Source organism: Pseudopipra pipra, chromosome 3, assembly GCF_036250125.1.
Source record: "Pseudopipra pipra isolate bDixPip1 chromosome 3, bDixPip1.hap1, whole genome shotgun sequence".
NCBI lineage: Eukaryota > Metazoa > Chordata > Aves > Passeriformes > Pipridae > Pseudopipra > Pseudopipra pipra.
Window position 1 is genome coordinate 78,456,451 of NC_087551.1, and position 27,785 is coordinate 78,484,235.

The 27,785-nt window shown below is 35.9% G+C and overlaps 1 long non-coding RNA gene across 1 annotated transcript in view; it reads right to left on the reverse strand.

Moving 5' to 3' along the window:
* Window positions 1-21,985, reverse strand: part of LOC135410603 (uncharacterized) — a 59,718-nt gene extending 37,733 nt beyond the window's left edge. Inside the window, exon 1 of the long non-coding RNA XR_010428773.1 lies at window positions 21,898-21,985. This is a non-coding gene — a long non-coding RNA (uncharacterized LOC135410603). The remainder of the gene's footprint in view (window positions 1-21,897) is intronic.
* Between the last annotated feature and the right edge of the window lie 5,800 nt (window positions 21,986-27,785).

Genomic DNA, 27,785 nt, shown 5'->3' on the forward strand with positions numbered 1-27,785 from the left:
TGTCTAGGAAGTCCTAAAATAGCATACTGATGATTACCTTAAGAACAAGTTCATGTGTCTGCACAGGTAGAATCTGAGTAAAGGCCACTGATTAATGCACGGTACTCTGAGCACCAGATAAGGAAGAAGTCCCATGGAAAAAGTAGCATGTGATCACTTTAATTACAGTGATAGGAAATTAACAGACCTCAAGTAAAGTTGCAAAGGCAGCCAGCTTTCCTCAATATTGAATAGTTCTTGTAAAGCAGTTCCCTCCAGGTGTGATGGTCCCTGCAAAGAGAAATGCCATATATGGATGAAGAACTCCAGGAGATGGAGGGGAAATCCATTGCTGTGAGTAGTATTTTTGCTGCTTTTTCCCCTTGAACAACACAAAATCAGTGAGTCATCATTACAAAGCAGTGTTTTCCTCTTGCACTCTGACAGAAAGGTGCAGAGATGCCTTGGTAGGGTGCTAAGAAGTTCCCTGCTGAGTTCTTCTTCTGTCATACTTGACTTTACTTCCTGTCATTCTACACTAGAAAGATTTCTTAAACAGACAAGGACAACATCTCAATGAAATGCTCATGATCAGTCATGAGTAATTTCAGAAAATATCTCCAATACAGTATTTGAATAGACATAAATAAGAAACAGTTATGACTGAATTTCAGTCTGAAGTCTCCTCATACTCCTCAGTGTCAGTTTCAGCAGCAGAAAAATGAGATTATGCTGAATTACAGCGTAGCCATTCAGGATTTCCCAGCCATCAAATCATTCTGTCAAAGTGCAGAACAATGAACCTTCATAACAAATCCAAGCTCACTCCACCAACTGCCATTTTAGTGATTCCATCACTAAAAACTAGTCTAACACTATTGCTTGTAACAGCCCCCTGCAACCTGGCACCCTCTAATATAATCCCACTACTAGTGCCCGCAGAAAAGAAGAGTGCGTCATATAACTGTGTATGGACTGTGATAAATAATGTGCATTTACTCTTGTGCAAGGCTCAGGATGCCAAAGGGATTTTGATTTGAGTTTTTAGAGCAAGATATCACAGTCCAATTGGAAGCAAACAACTTTCAGCATGTCTGAATATAAGACTGTGTACACGTGGCAATTACTTTGGGTTGAACAAAAGCAGACATGAATATTCTTATGAGAATAAGTCAGTACTATTATTCTCTGACATATAACTGTACACTTTGGGAATATAAAAAAAATGAGACAGTAAAGAACTGAAGTTCAATTTAAAAAAAAAAAACAATCAAAAGCAAAGAGACTGAAGAAAAAACAAGAAGGTATGAAAAATTATACTTTAGAATGAAACAAAACTGAAAATGGAGCAAAAAATATAGGAGTGTGCTCATTATAAGGTCAGCAACACCCAAAATAAAAGCTAGATCGAGAAATAGGGAGAAAATTCAGGAGGAGATATCTTTCAGGCAAGTACATTTGTGTATCTTATGGTATATATAAAAACTAGTGACAGATTTGGATAACTGACCGGCCAAGTCAGTTTGGATAACAGACCACTTTATCATCTTGATAGAAATACTACCTCTGGCTAACACAGTATGGTGAGAAGCACTCTGAATTGTAAAACAAGAAATGGATAAAAATTAGACCAGAATTTCTAGAAATTCTGAACATGTTTCTAGGTAGATTCAAATGGGGAGAAGAGCTGTTCTGATTTCATGTTATAGAATTTTACAAAACTCTGGGCTTTCTTCAGGAAGAACCATATTTTCCGTATGGTCATTTATCTTGTTGATATTGTTTCTTATTCATGGTAGATCAGTCAAACGTTTTAAACATAAGAAAAAAAAATAAAATAAATAGTGATATATAAAATAGTAGTAGCACTAACATAAAATAGAAATAAAGTTATTTCATAATTAAGAAGACACTATCCATGGTCACGACAGGTGAACTAGCTCCTGTGGATGCACTTATATCTGTTTTAGGGAAAGTATCAGAAAAACACAACAGATGTAAAGAAAATAAGATGACTGTGTAAAGGAATATCTGTGTACTGCTGTGTTTTTAACCAACAAGTAAGATATATGTAGCAAAGGAGAGCATTTTGATCTGTTCAGATTATTGTTCCTCTTGCCAGAGACAGTTTCTATCATAAGCAACATCTTTAGAGAGTTGATGGGATTTTTACCTCCATATAGAGTTTTCTCTTTCCCATCTGTAAAAAAGCACATTAAAAATAAAATAAAACACATCAGTTCTGAAGCTGCACACTAAATAACAGGCTAAATGGCTTTAATTTAGGTGACAAATTGGTATAATAATGCAATGTCACCCTCTGAGACTGCCTCACCGAACAACTGACCTCTTGAAAAAGGAGAAGTTATAATCACTTTTTTCTTTGGAAATCTCTCAAAACTTGTATTGAACTTTATTCCTTTTTCTTTTTTGCTCTTAGCATGTTGGTAGAGCAACAATGAACCCTACATCATATCTCTCACTACTAAGAAATCTCTAACATTGTTTACATCAGTGAAAAAAAGGCTGAATGTGTGAATTTGCTGATGCTTCTGAATCTTAAATGTTTTTTAATATTGTGAATGCAATCAGAAGAAAATGGACTCTGGTGCCCTCCATTCCAATAACTGTTACCTGAATTTTACCGTTGGTACTCGTTTTAATTGCAATTACTTTTTTTTAAATCAATGAATGAGACATACATGAATTAAAAAACAATGTAATGGCTGATTGAATGAACCTAGCTGAACCCAGAACACCTTTCCAAGAGGACTGGGCCAACCACCTCTTTTGTGGTGTTTTTAGCAGACTGTTCTTGCTTTTGGCTGCAGTGGACAAGGTATAATGAGAATAAAGAGTATCCTGTAAAAATGAAAGCAAGATCCCATCTGAATTACAAGCTAGTATGTCAAAAGCTAATATCAGTGGCTACTACTTTTCTTTTAAAGGAGTTGAATTTAGGCATTGGCTGGAAATAAAGGCATGCACATTACTTTCAAAATTGGATGTGATGTAATTACATTTTATCCCACTTTCAATTCTCTGCTATTAGTTTTAGGTAAAAGGTTTTGAATTTCTATTCTTACACTGCTGCTCTCTACCACTGAAATGGTCATGTTTTTAAGTAAATATGGATGCACAGAAAATCAGGAAAAGCTAAAAATAATTTATCCGGCGCTTCAGTACTCTCTGACATACCCATGAAGAAATTCTCTTTGGAGATGAACACTGATGATATCACTATTAATTTTCAAAGGAATTTGACATAACATTGATGTATGTAAATGCTTTTTCATGTCCTTCCTTTCTAGACAGTGCTTTTATCATGAGCCTATGAGGAAAAAGTTTCACCACCAGCGTTGACAGAGTTGCCAGGAAACCTTGAATCCCATGTAGGTGTCTCTCAGCCTCACTTAATCCACAGGAGCTCTGAGATGCCTTATGCTCTCTGACTTGTTCAGAAATTGGTTTTAGGCAGGGAATTTATTGAGATCTGCCTCATTTAGTATCGACAAAGAACTTAGTATCTTGCAAAGAACTATATGCCATACTATTCTGATTAACTTTGTGCATCACTCTGCTTTTCTTTTTTTTTTTTTTTTTACACATGAGGATGTGATCTGGTCCATGAAGATTAGCAAAGCTTGCAAGAATAAATCCCAGCATACCCTATTCTGTTACAAAATCTATACACATAAACCAGTAGAGGCTGGTCCTCCACATTTTACCCCCTACTGACTGTATCAATAGAGAGTTCACCCCCAGTGTGTAAAAGAAAAATGATGCTATCATTGCAAAAGGCAAATTTATAAGAGGTAAAGACATGCTATTTGCAGACTTTCTGAAACCTTACTTGAGCGCTATGTGGTTTACAGGTTTTCAGGTTTGGGCTAGTTTGGGGTTTTTTTTCATTTTCACTTATGACTTTGAACTAAGAAAGAAAAATCTTCTAAGTAAATGGCAAGAAAAAATGCTTAAGGCACTGTTTTTCATTGACAAAAATATTTTTTTTGTAAATCTTTGTTAGGGGTCTTCCTTGTGAAGAGTGTGTACAAGTCTGCTTTTATAATATAATGTCTTTACTTTGGCAAAATCACTAGTTTTCAAGAAAAAAATTAGGATTAGTTTACCTTTAATGTCAGCACTGGGAAAAAAATTAAGAAGTGGGTAGAGATTACCACTTTTAATATGTTTTCCCTTTGGTGTCAATTATTTCAAATCCATGTTTCAGATATTTCTCTAAAAGTGTGGTAGTCATTTAGACCATGAATACCCTTAAAGAGATCAAAGACTACCAGAAGATTGATACATGCTTCAAAAATATATTCTTTTTCTTTCACTTAGTCTTCACAGATTCTTAAAGCAAAAGTGTCAGCAGAGCCCACTACTGGTATAAAAAGTAAATGCTTTTGTGTCTTTAACTCTTTGGATTTTAGATTTGAGCAGAATCACTGCGATGTAGAATAAACTACCTACAGGTAGAGAAGCCTGACAATATAGATATCCATCCTATTTTTAGACAAAAAATGTAAACTTAATAATATACTGAAATTATATTTGGCTCACCAGTGGGGATAAAAGAAGTTGTTTAAGCTCTGGGCTCTGATGAGATCTGAGATTTGGTTCTGAGCCTTCAGAAAACCCAAATCCTTGGAGATTAGTCTTCTTATGACAAAAATCCCTCCTGTCTTAGTGCGGAATAAGCACAGCAATGGTCAAAACTCCAGCAAGTAACATTGTCATCAACATTAGCAGTTTTCAGATTGATATATTTTAATTGTGATGCTCAGCATTCTCTGATTCTGAAGTCTACTAACTGTGTGTTTGAATGCTTCAAAAGCAGTAGTCACTTTTAAAGACCTAGTTGCATTTTCTATGCACCAGCTACATGCTGGCTGCCTGCAGCTGATGCTGCACGTGAGTAAAAGTTGTGTCACTATCGAGGACTTTACAGCCCAGTGCATAGATGAAATAGTTTAGGTACATAATATGCAAAATGATGATACGTCTGTATGCTACAGAAATGTTTCAGACAGAGAAGCAGAAAAGAAAGGTAGCATGGTTGAAATGTCCTCATACAGGATTAAACAGCTGAGAAGAGGTTGCTTGACAGAGGAAGAAAGAGAACGAATCCAGTAAGCCTCAAGATGTACTGCACATGGAAAAGATACTACTAAGTGCTGCAAAAGTAAGAATGTGCAGACCTTAAGAGATCTTTAAATCCTTGTAATCCTGTTTTCTCAGAAAATTTTAAATAGGAGTTATAAACAGCAAAAATTACTGTAAAATACTTCATTTAATAGCTTAAAATATATTTTATAGATCAGTGGTAGGTAAGTTTAAGGTTTTCTTTTTTTTAATCTATCACTGCAGTAGTTGAATGGAACAGATGATACTCAATCTTACCCTGAAACTGCCTATTACTTCCAAAGGGGATAATGCAACATATTCTATTTCCTTCTTTCACAAACACCTTTGATACATGTAATTTTTGCTGCAGTTACTGCAAGATTCAAGAATCTGTGTAGTGAGAACATCCTTCATTTCTGATACACTGGACCAGCTGCTGTGTATTGCTGCACCCAGTCTCACAAAATCCTCTTGACCCAGCATTTATGGAAGCCTGATCATACACAGAATTGTTGTTCCACAAGAAACCCCAGCATTTTAAAACATTATCGGATTTAGGAGAGGAAGTTTGTAGAATCACAGAAGATAAGTGATATACTATACTGATAGTCATATGGCTGTGGAACCAATCAAGGATCTGGTAATAACAGACAAGGATTGTTGGTAACAACACGCCATGAGAAAGAACAAGATGTGGCTTGTTCGTGTGACGCAAGCACAGGAATGAGGCTGAGAAGTGGGCAAGGACTGTAGCAGGAATCAAGATCACCAAAGACCCCTGACACATTTCCAGAAAGGTCTGAAAGAACAGACTGTGCATGATAATTAATTTGCACAGGAAGTGAGAGCAGGGAAAACCTATCTGTAAAAAGGTACCCCCAACAAGTCCATGTGCACAGCCCAGGACCCTGGACATCCTATCAACTGGATCTGTGCTGGAGCCAAGACTCTTTGTCTTTTTCTCCCTTTCTCTCTTTCTTTCTTTCTCTTCTTTAATGCATCTTTCTTTCTCTCTTCCTTTTCATCTTACCCCTTTATCCAAAACCCACTGCTGTGTGCTTAAATAGTAGGACTAGCGTACCTATTTCTATGCCAAATGTGTAATTTACTAATAAAATTTTTGAGATTTTGTGGACCCTCAGACTTTTATCTTTCCTTTCGACCACAAGCATTTACAAATCTTGGGCCCATTTCCTTTAAGAGTGGGACATTACAACATTTAACTGTGAAATTTCCCAGAATCTCTAGCTATTCAAGGAAAGAGGATAAATAGCATTTTCATACTCCTTAGTCAATCATATGAAAACACAGGTAGGCTCTGAGTTGACAATGGGATATTCCACACTAAATAATACCATGCTTTAGAGATACAAATGGGGAATGAGAGAATGGGATAGGGGGTAGTAGGGGTGGAGGAGGTTCTTTTGCAAGGTAGTAGTTGCTTGAAGGCTGGATGGGCATAAGTCTGCTTGTGGTAGGCGGTAAGTAATTGCCTTTGCATCTGTGCATTGTTTTTTTTCTTTCTTCCCTTCACTTATTAAACTGTCTTTATATTTACCCATGAGTTTTTTGCTTTGGTTCTCCCAATTCTTTCTGCAAGGAGGGGAAGTGAGTTAGCAGCTGTATGGGTGCTTATCTGCTGGTCAGTGTCAACCCACACCAATAAGTCACTCAAAGCTAGCATGATGAAGCTTTTCAGAGATCCAGTTAACTGAGATTTCCATGATCTGAAGCAAAAAGCTTAATGTTGTTTGTGGCTTGCTATATAACACCAAAGTGCCAAAGACTACAACACACCTACTACTCAATCTGACCAAATTCTAGTGCCTTCCTGGCTGTGCCAAAATTCTTCCAATCTGAAAGCTAATGCCCAACAAGAACTAAAATAAACTTGACTTCCAGTGTCTGAGATTTATGCACAGGTAATTTAAGGAAGTATTTTCCCCAAAGTAAATTTTCCACAGACACTTGTTCTTTTAAGGACCTGCAAAACAGGTGTGAATTGTCTTCCTCAACCAACTCAATTGGAAATATCTGAAATCTTGCTTCTATAGCAATGCAGTTGTTCAGATCCTGCTTCTGTTCTTATCTTGAAGCTTTTTGCTGTCACCTTGTGAAAAGACACTCACTAGAGAGTCAGGATATGAGAGCTTTCGAGAGACTGCAATAGCAACAGGATTAAACCATGATTAACTTCCGTAGGATACAGGTCAAACCTTGCATAAAGACTTAGAAATGGACCTGTGTTTGTTCTATAAATCTAACATGCTACAACTCAGCCTTCTTATTGCCATGGACAGAATACTAATTCATATGTCTTATTCTCAGTGAGCTAAAATATTTATGAATCACATGTTAGTATGAACATTCAAACACACTAATACAGATAAAAAGACTACAGCTGCAAGCAGCTACATTATCATGTACCTGTCAACTTCTGAGCAGTTGAAGATGTTTCATTAGTTACATATTTTTATATTTTGTCCTTGTACTGAATGTTCAAAGATATTTTCTCTATTTAAATCCTCACTTGAAAAATGATCTGAAAATGATCAGTTGGAAAGATTACTACCATAACCTGTTATTCCTTAGTCAAATGTATAGACTCAGGTAAATTACTTGCCTCCTTGGATTTGTCACTGTGCCTGACAACTTGGTCATATATCTAGTTGTGATTGTGCATTGATTTAAATGATGAAAAAACTATATAAATCTAAGATAAGCATGGAAAATCTTACTGTTTCAACACCCTTCTTTATAATAAATTGTTATATATCTTATACTTGTTGGATCTGAAATTCTAATGATCGGGACAGGTCAATAGTGCAAAACATGAGTCTAAATGAAATGTCTGTTCTCTGAGTACTGAACGAGATGAGATCTTGAAAAGCATCATGCAGCAGAAGGTAGAGGAATTATTTGTACTAATATTTGCTGTTGGAGCTTATGTTGCCTCTTCCTTTTCCTAAAATGAACATGTTCGTTTCTTAATGCCTATGCAGAATATAGCCCACAAACCCACTCCTCAGCATGGCTACTAGGACTAGCTTCTGAACACCACAATAAAACACATATAAAGAAAGGAGAAGGTCAGTTGGGTGGATAGTTTAAACAAACTATATAGGTGTGTTGGATAGTGGCTTTATTTTCTTTCTTTAATTTTTTTTTTAATTTTAGAGATAGATTTTTTTGGTGTAATACAATAAATTAAGACAAGAAAATTTGCATTTTCCTGACTCTGTAGATGTTCCTCAGTGCTGTTATGTTATTCCTATCTTGTTTCTATTCTCTGCAAAAACATAGCTTACCAATTACAAGTAAGTTTGATCGAACTGAAGCTAATGAGCTTCCAGCTGACTCTCACATAGTTGGGAAGACTCACTTGAAGCACTGTTTTTGTTGCAGACAACATGGCAAAAAAAGATAAAACTATCAAATTGATCTTCACTGTTGACATTTTACTTGTGAGATGATTTAAAATATCTATCTAATATTATAAATAGATTGCTAATCTGGAATAATTTAGACTTATATGGATCTAGAAAACAGTTTGCCATCAATGACAGCTATGTTCCCAACATTGCTGGTCTGGCAGCTTGTGGCAGTGCATACCATTGCAGTAGACAGGCATAATTATTTAATACATTATTCATTCTTTCTGTGAATCAAAACCAAGAACCTTATCTCTCATTCTCCAAAACACAAGGGACTTTAAAAGACGCTTGTTTAGCAAGTAATATTAGCACTTTCTGTTTGCCAGTCCTTGGAAAGGAATATGTCCAGTCACTTGTACCCACAAAGCACATGTTAAGAAAAACGCTAAGAGATCACTTCAGGTACCATATTCAGTCAGCCCTTGATATGTTTAAACTGAAATAGAGTAGGTTTGTATTAGATATTAGGAAGAAATTCTTTACTGTGAGGGTGGTGATGCACTGGAACAGGTTGCCCAGAGAAGTGACAGCCGCATCCCTGGAAATGTTCAAGGCCAGGCTGGATGGGGTTTTGAGAAACCTGGTCTAGTGGAAGGTGTCCCTGCCCATGGCAAGGGGGCTAGAAGCAGATGATCTTTAAGATCCCTTCCAACCCAAACCATTCTATGATTCTGTGATTCTATGATAATAAGATTACCAACAAAGGTGCTATAGTGGTGCTGTTTTTTCCTGTTAACAAGTTGAAATGAACCTAAGAAATTATTTGTTGTAATCACCAAACCACTGGGAGGTGACAATAAAACCTGTCTTCTGAGCAGATGATATACCATGCTTGACAGAGGGATGAACGTTTCCTATAGTGTTGTTTCCAAGCACAGGGACCACATAATACTGTATTTGTCTCTACAAAAACAAAACAAAACAAAACAAAAAAATTAATCATTTTAGATTTATTTTTGCTGCTATTGAAAATACTAAGGACAACACTGAGGGAGTGACCATCTTACACACCTTCAGCATCTAACTACTATTTTTCTTTCTTTAGATGCAGCAATGGTAAACTTTGCTTCCAAATCTGAAACCTATAAAAAAACAGCAGCCCTGAAAATTCTTTCTTGAGTCCCCAGGCTACACTATCTGATACTAAAGCTGCTTGAAATTGTTTGCCAGAGATGAGAGCTGTAGTTGTGTTGATGATCCTTGCCTTCTAAAGCTTTTCAAGATAACAGTCAAGTTCAACTTTTTCTAAGTCTGTCTGAACTTTGGGTATAATCTCTTTAAAGCTCCAACTAAGCTCACCAAGCTTTGCAGGGTTTTCCTTCCCACAACATTTTTTTTCCTCACATGTGAAAACCTTCAACAGCCTACCAAGGAGGCTGTGAAGAGCTCTTTTTACTTCAGGTTCTCCTCTGACAGAAAAAAGAGACAGAGAGCTCCACAAACCATTAAAAGGAAAAAAAGTACGCAAGCTTGAAAAATGTTTTGAACATTTCCTACTGCAAGCTTCAGCTATGCCACCCTGGCAGATTTTGCTCAGTTTTGCCATGCATAGGTCTGAATGGACTGATCCATGAGGGCATTAGTATTCCACTTAAACAAGTAAATTCAAACCTAGATCACTGTTTTGAATTGCCTCTGACATCTAGGTCCAGCAGTATGGTTTTAACTCACCTTCATGTTTTAAAATGTAAGCTGAGGTGAAAAAAAGATCTATGTCTTCTCTGTACTGTCATGGTTTTAAAGCATGTTTCTATCCAGAAGAAAATCAGTACACATCTGGATACAATATCTGAACAGTGGTAGATAGTTGCTCCCATTTGGGAGTTACGCCAGTCAGTGCTGTAGGCTGTGCTTCAGACCCAGCACAGATGCCCCAAGAACCTCAAAAGTGTGAAGCCTAGTATCATTGTATTCTGGAACCATCACTACTACTTCTCTAGTCTGAACTAAGGATAAAGGTATCAATTCAATTTTAAAAGTGGTAAGGTACTGGCAACAGCTGAGGCTCAGGAGAGAGAGGTCTTACAGTTCATATTAACTGGCCAGGAAAAATATGGAAATTTGGCTTTTCCGTGCTTCTGTCCAAGCCATAATGGCAATAAGAATCTGATATGTTTCCTAATTGAATTAATGCTTGGAAACTGAAAGAGAAGTCATGTGTAAATGGTACAGGTGACTTCAAGACATGTCTTTCTGTGTAACTGGAGTAGAAGAAACAGGTAAAGTCAGAAAGTGGTCAGGTATTGAACATGCCTTTGGTATAGAATGAAGCTGAATTGTCATATATGTGTGCAATATGGATACTGCAATGGGGTTTTTAAGGTTTTTTTCAGTTATATTTTTCAGTATCCTTGAAGAATTGATGAAAAATGGATGAATGCATTTGGACTTTCTCAGCCACAGGTCCAGTTTTACACTGTTCAGTAGAATTGCCAGGTGTATGTCATGAGTTCCATATGGAAAGCAGATTTTCAGTGTTGAAAGCATGACTGAATGTTTAAGTTCTTTCAGTCATGAAACACCTTATACATTTACACTAGAAAAACATTGCTTCTATTTTTAAAGAACTAACTAGGGCAAAATCTGAATCCTCTTTTAACTTCCATCCCTTTAATTCTCCATACTTTTATATTTTTTGACATGTGGATGAAATAGAAAAATACAAAGACAAACACAATGAGAAGAAACATCCCTTTGTATCACAAAGAATTCTTGAGCAAGGTATGCACCACACACATATTACTAGCTGTGCCCATAATTGATAAACCAGTCTTAATGCAGTCAATTCTAATTGATATGAAACTCTTTAATAGAACCATTCCATGCCAGATAATATTTGTTTCATTGGACTCAAATAATAAACGGAGGAATGGCACTTCTCTTACCTCCATCACTTTATGTTTCTGTATAAATCTCTCCTACTGAAAATCTCTGCTACTCATTGTTTACAAATATTATAAATACATCCTCAGATAGTGTTCAAACATATATAGCTTTTTTCATTCATAAAGAAATTATGCTTTAAATATACTTTTTTTCTGTAGAGTATAACCTAAACATGGCTCAAACTCACCATTTCATTTGCAGGAGGCCTCAATGCCAGAAAAATAGTACTATTATCTAGAAGATGTATACAATATTGCAATGTATGCTTGTCTCCCAACTCTTAAGAAAAATTGAACAAACAAAAAGAGCTGTCCTAAGGAAATATTTCTAACACAATGATAGTAGCGTTCAGATTTACTCTAGACAACATGGATCACAAAACCATACTAAAATATTTGCTTTTTAGTAAAAGATTTTTCACTTGTAATGATATATATTCCTTATACTTGTTTTTTTCATATTAATGTTATGTGTTTTTTGAAATGTAAGGAGAGTTTATGATATTCATAAGTGTTCTAGAGGCAAAACAAATGATGCTAAAAAACGCTTTATATGAATTTAAAAAGGATAATAAATTAAAACTAGCCTTACTTTCCAATGACCTTCACCTTTACCTTAACAAGGTAATGTCAAAGAAAATTACTAAAATTCAACAAGGAATTTGAGGGATGTACCCAGTCAGAACAAAACAAAAAAAAACATGGAAAGGGTTTCTGAAGATTTTAACCCACAATAGTTTAAAATTTTATCTTCTGGTTTTCTTTTTAGCCATTAACTGTTCATTAAGGCCAGAACTTGAAACAGATTGAGACAAAATGCTAGTTCATTGCTGTGCTGAGAGATAGTCCACTGATTTATGGATATAAGCTGTGAAATTTGACTTTTGAACATGAGAGGAAGACAGCACATATCTATGTTCTTCTGAGGCCCTGTGTTCAATCAAAAAGGATTGTAATTATACTTATGTCAACAGAATTATAGTAACAAACCACTATGCTAGAGACATAGTTTACTTTGGAAATGTTCTTTTGTGGATTGAGCTAACATAAATTTATTGGGAAATAAATAAACAACCATTAGACACATAAGAAGAATATTTTGATTATAAAACCATATTTATACAGGTGTTTTTACTAATGTGACTATACCAAAAATTAGTAACAGGAAAAAACATATTAAGCGATTCTAATATATTAACATGGATTAGAAAATCTCTGCTCTAGACCAAGCCTGATGTGACATATTTCATTTTAAACTTTGATACAAAAGTAAAAAAAAATTGTAGCGATGATAATTTGGGATATCCAAAGAAGCTTACACTGTAACTTGGGAGATAACTCACATTTACAGAAACATGGCTGTGCTAAATTGTTATATGACTTTCCTAATTATTTTTATGTCTACTGGCAAAAAAGTTTTTACTTTTTTGTTTGCTTGTTTAATTTCATCTACCTTAAGATATTGTTTTAGTCATAAGAAAGGTAAGTATGACAAATGTTTCCATAACAAAAGAAGACCTTAATTTTTTAAGTAGGGAGTTTTTTATATTGGTTAGAACCTCTATATATGTTACTGAAATTTATTTTACAACAGCATTTTTCTTTTTTTTTCTTGCATGAGGTAGCATAGTTGTTGTTTCCTTATTAGCATGCTTTTGGTTTGCATTTTTTTAGAAACAAGCAGACAATAATGATTAAATTAGAAATACTGACAGAAATAATGAAAAGTGAAGGAAAAGTGCAACCTGGTATATTGCTAATCTCTTAAAAATGGATAATTTTATTTAAGAAAACAAACAAGCAAACAAACAAAGCATCTAGTTGCATTTCAAATTCTAAATATATTACATGATCTGGCCTGAAGGAGACTTTACAATCCAGAAAGGACTCTTTCAGACTCATTTATTGATGAGGGAAGCCTGAAACACGTACATTTGTACATAGATTCATATATATAAAAATATTACTTTCTTTTCCCAAAATTCTACTTCAGAAAGGCTTATAGGTGTGAGATTTTCCATGAATACCAAAGAGGAACATTAAATTAATAAAGTGGAAATGCAAATCTGATTAACAGAATTATCTTTTGTATAACACATTTATATTTTGAAACAGCTTGCTACAAGATCAGCAACCCAGCAAAATTCAGGAATAATTTGAATCTTATGTAAATAATAAGAATATCTTCTTCTAAGACACAGTGCTAAAAGATAGTTGAGAAAAGCCTCCATCAATACTATAATGCAATCTATCTCCCATCTTCAACCTTAAACTCTAGACAAATCATATAGAATCTTTCCCAGATTGTATTAGCAAGAGTAGGAAGACATCTGAAGACAATTCATTCAAGGAAGAGAAGAAGATCATACTATAAAAGATTGAACTAAAAAACATCCCTGAAACACACCACACAATTTGCTCAGAGATTGTGATTAAGGGCTGAGAAGTGCTGAGTGACTGTGGTGGTAATGTGATTATTGATAAAAGTGACTTTGATGCAAAAGGAACTCTAAAAATGATACTGCATAGATTTTCAGATAGTCAAGTCTGTTCATGTTCTCCTTTGTAACATCATTTCAGAGTTCACAGTAGTGTTTAAATGTTTCCCATTCTAGGCTTTAAGTTGTCATGCAGGGGCAAAAGCATATTCAGCATATTCAGTAGCATTCCAAATTATATTGCTAGCAGAAAACACTTCAGTGAAAGAAAACTGAACTGTATGTCAAAACATATATGTTGTGGAAACCAGGAAAAAGGTACAAGTTCTGACTGGGCCACATCTAGTCATGCCTAACCACAAAATCAACAAAGAAGCAGCAGGACCAAGCATGTGGAAGAAAATAAATATCTGGACTTGTTCTAAGATGCATGACTCAAAGACAAGGGCAAATTGAATCCAACAATGACCACTGGAGCTAGGACCAGAGAAAAAAAGAACAATGTTAGGCTTCTCTCCAGAAAATGTCATAAACCAGCCAAAATACATTAATTTTTAATGTTACAGGAATGGCTAATCTGTAATTAAAGACTAGGACTGCCTAAACAGAAGAATATGGAGCACGAAAGCCTTGACAAAATAATGCAAGGTCAGAGACTAGTGGTTCTATTAGCACAACAAAAGAGCAAGTATCAAAGCAATCTCTGGAACAATTGCAGCAACTAAGTCGCTAAGTGTCAAAAAGGGACAGCCATGCAAAGCAGAGAAAAAAAGACCAGGTTTATGCAGAAAAGAAAACCCAAAATTTCTCTATCACACTGCTGATCAGAAGCATAGCTGATACATGCTCAGCAACATAAGGGAATTCATTCCTGAAAATAAATTTTCTATTAGTGCTGAATGCATGATGTAAAGGAAAGAAAAAATTAAAAGGACTTCAAAGGCAAATCCATTCCACAGACCAAATCCATATCTGTCTGTGTATGATATTGATGAAAGCTAAATGGAAATGGGGTGATTTGATATGCCGCTGTTGGGATTAGTTCTGATGGCAACACAGTGCTGCCCTGTAACATTAACTGTGTTGCAGCACAATCCAGCTTCCACGTGGTCTACAAGGATCTTGCCTTTCACTTAAATGGGAAATGCATCATCTTCTTAATCAGAAAGGAAAGGTGGGGAGAGATGCCAACCTAAATAGTGAAGGGCATTCATTGCCATTGCTTTCAGCCTAGGCCAGTACATGGAGAAGTTGCATTGCCACAGTATCAATTTGAGATGGAAATTGTGACTCAGTGAGTCACAGACTATAACTATCTCCCAGCTTCTTCAAAAAGAACAAGCCTCAGTCTGCACCCAAATCACTGTATCCCCCTTGCCATATTTTATGCCATGAAGCACTCTAGAGGTGGAAAGACACTTTGTGTATTCCCCACTCCTGCACTCCCCAGTCACCAGAGTGAAGAAATATGTCTCTGTGGAGACATATCTCTTCTAAATACAGTTGGCTGTGGCATGCCATGTCAAAAGGGTATCAGCACAGATCCCAGCAGGCTGAATAAGTCATGACCTGACCACAAGTCTTACTCTTTTCTCTGTATGCATGTGATAGAGAAATAGCTCTAAGAAAAATATGACAGAAGCAAATCAGTATAATAAAAGCAGTGGCTACCTTCTTAACTAATGTGACCCAGGTTCTTTCAAGAAAATAATGATTCACAATAGCTATACCTTTAATTCTTTGATGCTGTTTTCCTGCTGAAAAGGGTTTCAAAGCATTTCATCTGCCTAGTGAAAAAGAGAGACTGCTGACCTTTCCATTTACAATAACCACTGAGAGTGATTCACCTCACCTAAGCTCGGCCCCATACAGAATAGGCCTCTAACTCAGCATATTCATTTTGTGTCCTTCTTAGAAAATACTGCCTGTATCGAACATTTATTTCAGGATGCGCTGTGTCATTTCTTCATATTGAAGAACTACATGTATATGTTGTTGGCATAATTCATTCTCCTTATGTCTTTGTGTCCTTTATGAAAAATCCTAATTATAAGATGCTGTCTTAATCCCTTTTTTCTTCCTGAGGCTTAGTGTGTTTTGATTATAATGAAATCCATGTTAATTGACCACTCAAAGACTGGGTCTATACTTCAGTCACAAACTTACATATCTCAGCTATTTTTAAAATAGCCAGTCTGGTGTAGTAGCAGTTTAATCAAGATAGTATGGAGCTTAGTGCAGGATAAGCATTTCTCCTCTGTACAGACAGTACAATTGTTATTCTTACAGCGAAATAACATCTGAAGCTGTCCTTTAAGGTATGGTATTGTAATTGGAACTCAGAGCTTTTTAAGGACATAGTAAGAATAATATAAAACAAAAAGTGTGAAAAATATTTCTCAAATTATGTATAAGCTCAGGATGTCACTAAACCTCATTAAATAAAAACTGGAAGATGCCTTTTTTGGAAAGCTGTTAGGAATCCCAATTTATGCCTAATATTTATACTACCCATTTTAGTGATAGTACAGGAAAATACAATTATAGAAGAAAGTAACAAAACTATGTATGGAGGTTTTCTAGTCCATTCCCCCAACTTTAGCAACTATAGTATTTTAGAATGGCAATATTAAAATCCTCAAGATACTTTCTAGTTGTCCCCTCTCTTATGTAGAGGCAATGATGTTCAGCATGAGATCTGTTTTCTGTAGTCTAGAAGAAAAGGAAAAATAGCACTTGTCAGATTCCATAAAAACTGTGCTTTAAAACATCTGTCCAGTGTAAATACATGTGAAATAACATTTGAATCATTTTCAAATATCTGAGACAGAAATTCTTCAACACATCAAGGTTCTATAAAATAGCAAAAATATCCATGGAGATTAAATCTCATTTGTTAGAACCCAGAAGGTCAGACTTCACCCAGCTTCATTTAGCCAAGCCATTGATCTATCTTTCCATTTATTAAATAAAAAGAAAGCTTTCACATTCACTGTATTTTACTGGAGTCTAGTGTATGCATTTACTCAAAATAGAGCTATCTCCATGACTATGCGAAATGGGGAGCTCCAAAGTATATATTAATTGGTATTGGAGTTCAAAGCATTTTAATCAACTTACTAAAGATAGGTCTTACTGTCTCTGGATCTGGTCTAAAGATTAAATACTAGCAATGTGATTTTGCTCTGAAGAGGCTTCTGATGTCCTTTTAAAGCATATGGTCATTTCACATTAGATACTTGTTTCACTGTAATTATTTTTTTTCTTTAATTTGAATAAAAGTTTATTAAAAAAAAGATTGGAATGAATGATGAGACTTTCCATAGCCATTTATTTGCCTACAGCACCACTTTTTAGAATTTTCATAATGCAGAAAATGTGATTAGAATAATTTACTGCTCTTTGTGAATAATAAATTATAGAATAATTTCTTATTCACACATCTCTTACAGAATAAGTTTATTTGGTTGTATTGCATTTCATGATATTATGAAGGTATTAGAACTTTTATGGGTTAAAAGTAAGGGTTCCTGAAGTTTGCTTCAGTACATTTGGTCACATTTAGTACAAGTTTAGTTTAGTACACAGCTATGTTTAGTACATGTTTAATTAGCTTGGATCTGGATCCTGCTGGATTCCTGGCAATAGTTCCGATGTCTTCTTGGAGAATCTGTTATACGTCTTGTTTATACTTCCTCAGGTTTTATGTTAATTTTCTTCATTTGCTAATATTTAGTCTTGCATAAGATGCCTGATAGCAAAGGGAAACTTTATTATCTTTTGGCACTTAATATTAAGTCCTACATTCCTAAAATCCATTAAGAACCCAATTTTACTGCCCAAATTGCATATTCTACCAGAAAACCAGCCCTTCTCTGTTTGTAAACAGCAGGTCTAGCAGGGCCCCACCCCTGGGAAACTTGCTTACCAGCTGTCTAAGGTTATCTTCCATACACTCCAGGAACCTCCTAGACAGCCTCCTGTCTGCTGTGTTGTTTCCTGCAGACATCTGGCAGGTTAAGTCTCCCACAAGAACAAGGGCTGGTGATCTCCCCTAAAACACATTTTGCTTTTGTATGAAATTCTTTTACACTCTTTGCCATGACAAAACTCCCCCCAAAAATATTGTTACTTTTTAAACTGTGATTCCTAGTGCAATTACTTTGTGGTACGACATATGACTCAGATATGCTCAGCCATCACAGTTGCAGCAGCCACCAGAGCTCAACTGTGTGACAGGCAGGATACTGCATGAGTCCATGTAGCCCCTCTAACACCACATTTTGGAGCTTACCTGCTCCGTGATAGACAGTCAAGCAGGTGCCAAAAAGGGACTGGATCTCTAACAATCATATCTGGGAAAGAAGTGCTGCCCCCGATACAAAATTTTTTAACTAACTAAATAATCCAAGATAAACCTCAAGTTATAGTTTGGTTGATCTCAAGAGCAGCAGCCCATCACTGAACAAAAAGCTTCAGAAGTAACAGGCAGACTATGGGCAGATTTGACATTAAAGTTTCATTTTATTTCTCGTCCAGGATAAAACAGAGAATCTATCTATCAATAATATTTTTTTTATTAACTCCTTTCTTTGTTCCTTTGGAAAATAATTATTGAGGTATTAATATTCCAAGTCTTTAAGCTCCTAAGAATATTTGAGATTAAATGGTCACAAGCCAAATACCAAAACAGTTGTATTCACCTACAGAAGCACACACATATATGTGCTCTGCTTCCATTTCCCCTGTCCTTTATCATTTGAGATAAACGAGCTTCATTTCTCATGAAAAAAACCCAGACCTTCTGCTTCTTCACCCCATTTTCCACTTCAGGGTTTTCTTTTCATTTTGTATTGCTGCTCACTAACTTAGCAGGACAATTGCCCCTCAGTGCAATATGCACATACTATCCTTTCATTAAGGAGCTGCAGTCGAAGATTAGAATGAGAAAAAACCCACATGACTATGGAATGGATTATCTAGTATTATACCATTAGTATTTCTCCAATGACATTTGCAGATGAACTTTTTAAGTGAAAATTACATGTTAATTAAAAATGTGGTTTATTCTAATAAAAATTTTTAAATGTGATCACATTTTTCCATACCATTTCCGATGTTGCACTTTTTTCAGTCACTTTTATTAGATTTTATAGTTTTTGTTTTCTTCATTTTTTAATCTCTTTATTGAATTTACACGATTAAATAGATTTGCTTTTAGTGTTCAATCTTGATGACTTATTCAAAATTACATTTTTGTACTGTTTTCACAAATGTTGCAAACCAGCTGACTCCAGCCAAGTCTTTTTCAATTAGCATCAGGGTCAGCTTTTCCTTCCCTACATAACTTGATCACACAGCTAATATAAAAGCACAGAGAGAGTGGGGAAGGAGGGCTGGGAGAGGTAGCTTCTTTTACAGTGAGTAATTCTGATCACACAGCATTTTGACCTATTTTTATTTAACTTGGTAGGAATTTTGCTACTGATTTCAGTGTCTGTTGGTCCAGAGTCTATTACAGAGATTTTTGGTGGGATTTTTTTTTAAAAGCCCACATTATATTATTTAGAATGGAAATCAAGAGAAGTCACTTTTAGAGTAAATAAAATAGTGAGCTGTGGAAATGCACATATTTAACCTTTGAAATATCTTTGAAAACCATTATGCTATTCTCACCAGTATCACCTTCAAAGGGCTTACTGTAATAGGAGTTCTTTCTATTTCTTTTTATTTGATTGGAAATTGAAGAAATCAGTGCCATTAAAAGGACACTTGAGTTTTGATAGTAAAGGAACTATGGGATTTCTGCCCATTTGATAACAGGTTAAATATAAAATGTATACTAAGCCTCAAATTACCACCAGACAGTCATTTCCACATGTGACATGGGAATTCTTCAAGTTCTTTTATCCAATATTCTAAATGCTTATGATTAGTTCATATAAAAATCACTAATTGTTTTTCCCTGTATACATCAGTACAGAATTCAAAGGCACTTAGTCACTAATTCTGCTGCTAAAAAACAAAGCAAAAATGCCCTAAGTATATGGCATAACAATTTATGTGATCTAACTGCAGGTGATCTGATTATTGTCTGCACTGTGTATAATACTACAATTGTACAGCATGTGTATATGTTTATCCATGCACGTTCATATGTAGTTTGTCTGTGCAGTAGCCATGCACACAGCAGTTTCCACTTAGTTAGGGATTCACCACCCTGAAAGGACCAAGCACAATTGCAACATCTATTTCAAATCAAACAGCCTCACAAACATTAGGCCCTTGGGCTGCACTGCTCGGCAGAGCAGGTGTGTAGTCTCACCTTCAGACAGGAAATGTGAAGATGATCCTGATCCTCAAAGGGAAATGAAAAATCATTTCCCCTCCAAATACTGATACACTTTAGGGTTTAACCAAAACAAAACATGTACACCAATGAGGTTACACGGCTTCTATGAAAAAGCCTGATCTCTTGTCACTATGTGTATCATCATACTCTACCATTCCCTATTGGGAGGATGTAGGAAAGATAGAGCCAAACTCTTTCCAGCAATTCACAGTGAAAGGATGAGAAGCAATAGATACTCAATATAAGGAAAAGAATTTACAATGAGGGTGGTCAAACCATGGACCAGAGAGAGGTCTAGATGTTGCAACTAATTGATGTAAAATAATGTAATGATAAAAAGCTGATGCAAATGATAAAGCATTTCTGAAGTTCTTGCCATGGTGTGTAAGAACTGCTGCAAAGAATAATTTTGGAAGTATCTCTGCAGATGGCTCATATTTTCAAAAATAACTAGGTCCTTAAATTCCTCAGGGATCTAATTCCACCTCCCTTTTACTTCCAGAAGTTCCTTCACTTCCAGGAGTTCTCTGCCAAATTCAGGATAATGCGTCAAGATCGAAGTACATAACAAACAGCTTGGATTGCACAAGCATTGCCTCTCTTGTTGTCTGATGGAATAACAAGAGCATGTCTCTGAGAAATGAGCCATTTCCTTTTGCCCATTTGAACTGAAAAGACACTATGTTGAACTGCACACTGAATCTTCTAGTATGCATATCATACATTCAAATGAATTAACCACACACATCTAGATAGATCTAGATTTAGGAGACAGAAAGAGTGGGATGGAGGCATAGTTCAGCTCAAGACTTGTGGGCACACTACTTCTTTGTGACTTTCCTTCAAGGGAATTCTCAGGGCTCAGTCCTGTGGAGCGCTGAGTTACCTCACCCACCACTAACATCAAAGGGATTCAGGGGCACTCAGTGCCTCATGGAATAGAACTTCAACCTGTCGACGCATTTAAACTCCAGACACTTATTTTTAATAAATAAAATAACATTCCCTTCTATGCTCTTCCCGTTCACCAGCATTTTTCTCCTTTCAGGCCTGATTTAGAAAAGTGCTAAGTAAAGCAAACACTTACTCCTTTCCTTTTCCATCACCAATTATCACTGACAGACATAGAGCCAAATGGCACAGAGGATTTCTTTGACACATGGGTGGTCGTCAGGGTACAGTTCTGAAACACAGTGCTAAATTCATCACTGTATAACAGCAGTAACAGAAGAAAAGCAGAGGGAGGGCAGAGTTATTTTCTAACATTTTTCTAACATTTTTCAGACTTAGAAGTATGTTTTTGTTCAAGAACTCAATTCCTGCTTTATAAAATGTGGCATCTATCTCTGCCAGCAGAATAATGGCCTTAACTTATGCATACTAGTCGCTGAACTTCTATGGTGGGATGAAAGCAATATCAGAACTGAGTTACTCAACCCCCACCACCACCCAAGCTGGTTGAAATGTCATAGCGAGATTCAATCCAACAAGAAAAGATGTTTGTGAGATTTCCAGCTCAGTTCTCCTGGCCAAGGAATAGCCTCCTTTCCAAGGAACAATATAGACAGAGATTCTTCAAAAGACAGTATAGACCCTTTCTTTCTGTGGTACTTTAATTTGGATGAAAAGCTCTTGTTTGACAATACAGGACAAAAAGGGATAGTTAGAGCACACCTTACCACCGCAGTGAAGCCTAGTACACCATGTGTCACTTTGTAGTCCATGTGCCAAGTTGGATGAGTAAGTCAAAAGGAAGCACCTAAAATGAGAGCATTGAAAGTGAGCTTCATCTCACCTAATATGAGACAGATAATGCTGAGGTCGCTGTTACAATTCTCTCTACAGTCATTAGGAAGAAATAGGAACTTTTAAGAGTTATTTTTCAGCTGTACAATTTAAAGGGTTTCTTTTAGGATGGGATGAGTTACTTTTTTCCATGGACTATGAAAGTGGCTTTGACAAACAATTAATTAATGAGTCCAAGAGTCCTCTGTTTGTTGCAGCCCTATGACTTCTCTCCTCTGCATATTGAACAGTGGATTCAATTGCGCTCTCTGTTATCCGTGTTCCAGTCCAATAGTGAAATAATTTGGGCCAGGAAATGGCTTCTATGGTGAGTCCGTGCAGAAAAAAAAGGACAGTGGAGTGCATATATGTATGTTCTCCTGTTAATAAATACTAATGCTGAGCATCTAGGGAACAGGGCAGTGATAAACAGTAAATAAAACTAATTTTAGTTTCTGAAATGTTCTTTATTATAAGGGAGAAAAGTTTGTTATTTCAATAAAGATGTCAGCTACTTTGATGGCATTACTTTTTAATAACAACATGTTGCTGGGTACAGCATTACATTAAAATCTATGGTCATATTAGAATTAGGTAATTGCAAGGGTCTGAGTCAATGGAGAAAACAGAGTGTTCTTATATTGAAAAAGTTCCCCCCCACATCACTTGTGCATTAGCAGACAGGGTCGGAGGTAGAGGAGCTCATTGCTTGCAGAAGGCTGGAAACAGTTACAACATTCCCACTGCCAGAATACTTTATTAATATTCCTTGTCTTACAGCCTGGCAAGTGAAAAACTAGAGACCTGTCATCAATTAGAATGGTGATGATGAGCCAGCCTAAAATAGGCCAATGAACAGGGTAAGTGCCCCTGTGGTTTGTCAATTACCTGAATCATTTGCAGTAGTTTTAGTGTCATCTGCAATGAATACAAATAGAAAGCACATGATGTCTGGAATGCAGCATGTTTAAGATCAGCTTTGGTGTTAACAGAGGAGGGGAAACAACCGACATGTTTTAACAGAAATATTGCGGAAGAGGAGCTCTCATTCACATCTCTCTCCCCACCTTCACACATGTTAAATAGACTCCATTCTCTCTGGCGGCCCTGTGCTTTTTATATAGGGTGAAACTTGGTGGAGAAAAGTGCAGTTCTGCTGACCCTGTAGTCTGCATTACAGTGTCACTGACCAAGGTCACTGACCAAGGTCACTGGTCCTTGTCAGTGACTCACCCAGAATGACCAGGGAAATGGGCCAGCAGGACTGAAGGTGAAGGTCACTACAGGGGACCTCAGCTCACAAAGGCTTTTCTCTTCCCAAAAAAATTCCATTGTAGACAGAAGATGACAACAAGTAGAAAAAAAGGAGACAGTAAGGCAACACAGTACTCCTGAATTCAGCCAAATTATAAAGAATAATTAAACAAAAATGAAAAAAAAAAATCAAATAAAAGAGGTTGATCTTTTAATGTGTGTTTGTTCAAAAGCTTCCTAGAAACTTCTGTGGTAAATTCCATGAGAAATATTTTACACTGTCTCAGAAAAGATTATACTCTTGTAACAATGAAATTTTATTCTTTATAGAGAAAACAGCTGGACTACCACTCATTTGGTAAATATGTAGATTGATTGCTGTTTTGTTGGTCTTTTATACTTCTCCTTTTCTTTATGTTCTTCCACCCTCCTCCTTTTCTTTATATCCTTCCCTGCCACCTCTCCTTTAATGGCTTCAGAAATCACTATGAAGTTGCAATGACTTGACATTCATAATTATGTATCTAGCCATATTGACATTTTTTCTTATTTAAAAGAATGCATGACTATCTATTGGCATCTCTTCTAGTTGTCTGCTGTTCTTAGAAGATATTTTGAAATATGTATTTTATGTGGCCTGATGAGCTCCTGAATTTTCAGTAAAATCACTGAACACAATAAATATTTAGAGTACTACAAAGGGACTTGTAAGTCTGGAATCTCCTCCCTTTCTCTTGGTTTTCATATAACCCTGGAGCCTAATCTACTACAAACATCTAATCTTCCTTAAGAAATTAACAATGTAGGTGCCTAGAGTCCGGTCACTTAACATGTCTGGCCTCACCATTGCCTAAGCAGTTAGACTGGGATAGAAGAAATGGTTACCTAATTTTCTTCTACACACTCAGCAAATGCATAGTATGCTCCAGCAAAATTGGCCTCCCTACAAAAAGTAGATAATTTAGAAGAATTAACACAGAAGCTCAACTCATCTACAGGAAAAGCACAAACTTCATTAGTCTCTCCAGGACATGTATCACAAACAACAGGCTAGGAGGTCTTGATCGCTAAAATGAAGCATCTATTAGACCTAAAATGGGAGCAGAGATCATTGTTTTGAAAGGACCACTTTAAGACAGTGCTAAAACATCAATTGACTTTATTCTGCCTACCAATAACAGTGACTACATCTTCTATAAAGAAAAAAATTTTTAAATACTTAAGTTCTTCCAAATTTCTTACAACTTTAGAATGTACAAAACATTCAAAAGAAGTCTACAATCATTGGAAACTATTCCCTAAAAAAATCTCAAAATCCTTAATTCCTGTATAGAGATAATATAGAAACATGGTGTAGAATTTTGGTTACTTAATTACTTAGTGCACATACTGTCACCATGCTACTAACATTAAATGGGCTGATTCACTTCACAGAATATCCAGTATTGTTAATAAATTCCACAGTGACTGTTTTATTATGCTAATTGATAATCTAGTGTGCTTCAAAGATTAAAGAAAAATGAAATTAAAGCTACAAAATCAAAGGGTAACAACTTTATAATGCCTCTTTAATTTAGTGAGATACAATTAAAGTCATACAGAGATAGAATTGGCTATGAATACCAAAATGAATGTAATCAACAGAGTAAATGTTACAGAGCAGGGCTGCATAAGAGCAAAAAGAAATGGCAATAAACTTCAGTGCCACTGAGCTGTGCCACTGGGCAGGCACACCGAAGATCCCAAGCCTTAGAGTTCTTGAGGATATCCAGCCACAAAGAAAGCTGTGATGAATGTTTATGAAATCACAAGTAGATAATATTGGAACGGTCTGATTTTATAGGCATGCAAAAAGCACTAGAAATGCAATGTGGACTCTAATTACAGTGGAAGCTTGACAGTGCACAGGAAAAATGCTCCATTGATTGGAATAATTTGAGTTGAACATACTGCAATTTGTAAAACATTCAGTGCTGGCAACCTACATTTAAAAAATGGTTTCATTTAGGCTGCAGTCTGTGGAGAAGCTGGCTTAATATCGTGTTATGTTTTTGAAGTTGATAGAGACCTTGTAGTATAACCTTCCAATTCATACTATTGTAGGCCAGTAATTCAATAGTTCTTCTATACCGGGCTACTTATAAAAAAAGCATCTTTTCATATACCAGATCCCCTGACATCTTCTTACTGGTTGCATTCTGTCTCCAGAATCTCTATCTCTATTTAAGCGCATATCATAAATTCAAATTAATTTTGTGGACTGCTGGGATCAATAATGCTGTATTAGGCCTTTTCAGTGGAGAATGTTATTGACAATCCAACTCGGATGTTAGAAATTTGAAGGTGTTACCTTCTAGGGGCCTTGTGGCTATGGTGATAAATGAACCAGGCATGGTCTATGTCATATATGATATTTATATTTATCACAAAAATCATTAGCCTTTTATTACCCCTAGAAGTAACATGTATGGATCCAGAAAAAAATAACTCTTGAGGTATCTTCAATAAGCTTATTCTATGAAGAGAAAGTAGGAGTCCAGTTCTTCTGGCTGTCAACACAACATATTTTTGAAATTATGAATTCCCAGCCAAAGAACAATTTGTAAAGTTGTCTGTATCCCAGCCGGGGCTGGGAGGGGGCCAGAGGCCCCAAGGGGCTCAGAGCCCCTACCTCGTGGCTCTACAAACATGGCCACCTCTCCTCAACAACAAACTACAACTCATCTCTTCCGGTGAGCTTGTGATATGTTTACATTTTTGCAGGAGCACCCATTGGACAGAACTTCAAAACTTCCAGGGGTTTCCACCCCTTGGGGTCTACCACTTTTCTTTAGCCTCTGGGGAAAAACAAAGTCCAAACCACTACAATTTATTCCACTGTCATTCATTATTGAACTCTGGTGGATTTTAAGGACAAGTGAGAGGAAAGTTTGCAAAGATGTTAAATTTCGGCACACTATAATCATTTATGTATTTGATTTTTTTCATTTTTTTTCTTTCAGAATTTTAGATAGACACATTCACCCAGGGCATTATACTCAATGAATTAGCTAGAAGAAAAAAAAAAAGTAATTTCATGCAAGAGGAACATTAATAGTGTACGGTCAATATTTCTGAGAATTTATGACTGACACATTTATTTGAGGTTGTTAAGGAACTTTCAGTCTGACTAATAAGTCCTTAGAGAGTCATAATGTAAGCCTGATGGATTGATTACAGTAGGTAATTCCTTGTTTCCCAAACATTTAGCTAAAAATTCCTTGTGCTCTTCCTACTCAGTTCTTTATAAAATACATTATATTGTTTTAATCTCTGTAAATAAGTTAAACTAAACATGTCTCTATATATGTTACATTTTCACGAAATATTGTCGAGAGTAAGTCTCCCATATATACAATTTCTTTTACAGTAATTTTTTACAGAAGTACAAGTGCTGATTTAACTGGCCATAAAAAGAGAACTTTTATTCACATCATCTGGTTTGTATGCTATGCTCTGAGCGGCAAATGTTTTTGCTTGAAACAGCATTGGTTCATCTAAACCATCCCCTGCCTGTGTTACTACAGTTTATATTGCACCATTTAATTGAAAACTAAGTAGCCAAATGAAAGTATTTTGCAGTATCCAGCATTCCTCCCAAAAGAACAGTGATAAAATACATTGTAGGAACTCCTACAAGCTGACAATAGACATTTAGCAAACCACATTTCAAAGAAGAGGGAAATGAAAGGATTTCAATCATGTTATAAACTACAAAACTCATGTTTGCTGTAAGTTCTGATGTCCACACCTCCTTCTTTCCCTGCATCTCTCTCCAACCCCTTCCCTTCCTGCATCACAAATCATTTATTTCCTCAAAGTTTTAATGCCAATTTCAGTATATTGGATTACAGGTGGGATACCTTCATTGCTACAACTTGTAGTGTGAACATCATTATGTTTATGTCTAAGTGTTTTTACAAGCCCAATTTTAAATTTGGTATATTCCAAAAATGTATAATTCATGTAGTTAACATTAAAAGGATGCAAACTTATGTATACTACCTCACATATTTATAAAAATGTATTCTGTGATCTGTTTTTCACTTAGATAGGTATCAGTATCTTGAAATAAGAAAATTAGTAAATAAATTAAACTATTTCTCTTCTTTATTATATTATTTTTTTTCATTAACATAAATTATTTTTGGACCATACTGAACACTCCTATGTCAGAGAAACTTTAATTTTTAGTTCATTCATAAAAAATTACCCAGATAGTTTAGTTATTTCTTCATTTCCCTTTTGATTTAAACACCACCTAAAAGAATATCTGTCTACATCCTTGAATAGCAGACATAAGTTTTAAAGCAAAATAAAACAAAGTTATGTAATAAATACAAATAGCAGTGGCACCCTTTCTCCAAGTGTGATCACACCTCAGGCAAATCAGGAACTGGCAGACTCAACATGGATTATAATTCTACTCCACACTGCATTCTACTCTAAATAACACTCCATCTCCCAAAAGACAAGTTTTGCAGTAAGT